Source organism: Arachis ipaensis, chromosome B04 (genome assembly GCF_000816755.2).
Source record: "Arachis ipaensis cultivar K30076 chromosome B04, Araip1.1, whole genome shotgun sequence".
Classification (NCBI taxonomy): Eukaryota; Viridiplantae; Streptophyta; class Magnoliopsida; order Fabales; family Fabaceae; genus Arachis; species Arachis ipaensis.
This window is the reverse complement of record NC_029788.2, coordinates 129,230,201-129,231,943: the sequence shown is the minus strand read 5'-3', so window position 1 is coordinate 129,231,943 and position 1,743 is coordinate 129,230,201.

Below are 1,743 nucleotides of genomic sequence, written 5' to 3'. Positions count from 1 at the left end.
AAAATAATTTATATTAGTTAGATTCGGCATTTTTTATGCAAAATTCCTTTCAATTTTCATGCATCTGACCCTTTAATTATTATTATTACATTCACCATTATTGTGTATTGGATTAATGAACTAATTGGCCTAGTAAAGAAAACATCAACAACACAACGCCAACCGATCGAACTAACAAGACGTCATTAATTAATTTCATGAACAAATATTCAATATGGTGACAGCGAACATTCACATCCATACGATCGACTCCAAATAAGGATGATGTTCTTCCTGCAATCCTGCCCAACAAACTTCTTTCAATTTTCGTAAATACTGCATGTCTCATTAAGTCATAGTCCAAAGACATACCAATTTACACAAGTAAAGTCACAACATAAAAATGTTCAATTCTAGAGCTATTTCTTCTTGTTAAGAATAGTTATTTATTGGTTTCTTCTGTCATACCCTTTGGGTGGTGGCCTTGGTGGAGTTGGGTGATCTCCGTTTTTGTATGAGTCCTTTGGGCATCTGTTACTTTTGATAGAGATTTAAAAAAAAAAAGCACATATAATAGGTTGTCCACATAAAAAATAAAATCCCACGTAATCAACAAAATTTGTTATTTTTTATTAAAAGAATTTTAAATTTGTGTGTTCGCATGTCCTGTGTCGTATCGTATCCTATATTTGTGTCAGCATCTGTGTATCATAAATAGTTAATTTTTGGTGTGCACATAATATTTTTATGAATAATGCTAGGTAGACAAAAAAAACAGCCAGAACTTGCCTTATTTAGCATTCATTAATTGTCGCGACAATTAATGAATACTAAATAAGGCAAGTTCTGTCTGATTTTGGCTAATATTTTTTTGTTACCAAACATTTCTCTATTTTTATACAACTAATATGTTATAATAGAAAATATAATATATATTTTTAAAATTTTGTATACATTAAATGCATTGATACGGCTAAAGTTTCTTATTTTTGTTTTCTTATCTAGTGTATTTAGGCATTCATTAATTAATTTCTATACATTTAATTAGAGGTGCCTAACTACTATTAGGTCAATAAGGCTAAAGGTTCAAAAAATAATTGAAATAATTTTCATGATTTAGCGTTTACTATGATAACATTTATATATTCGCAGTAACATTTATTTATTCTCTCATAAAAAAAAAAATGAGATTGTTTATTTTATTTTAAAAAAATCTATATAGATTACTTTAATGTATATTCTTGTAGCCTTTCTTTTTTTATATTACAAATAATTGATAAAAAATCATCGTTCATTGCATAAAAAATTATAACAAAAAGTGTGCTGTATAAAAAACACCACTTTTAAATTATCTTCCATTTTTTTTCCCCTTTGATTATATTGTGTACACTTTCATGCCTCTGTTTACCTATTGCCAATCAATAATTGGAAGGTGAGTTACGGATGGAGAACTTTTTCTTTTTAATATTGTATTACTAGAAGTGAAATCCTTCATCATGAACCAAACTATGTGTTGAGCACAACTATGGCCATTTACAAAACGTCAGTGACGTTTTGTGTTTCTTCAATTAAAATAATATTTTTTATTACAAAACGTCAGCGACGTTTTGTTCTTTCATGATTAAAAAATTTTTTTTATCGCAAAACGTCAACGACGTTTTGTGTTACTACCACAACCGTGTAGAACACCAAAATGATCAAATATTTTTGTATTTCACATTAAAATTATTCATATATAAAAATTTTAGCCTACGGATGGACTTC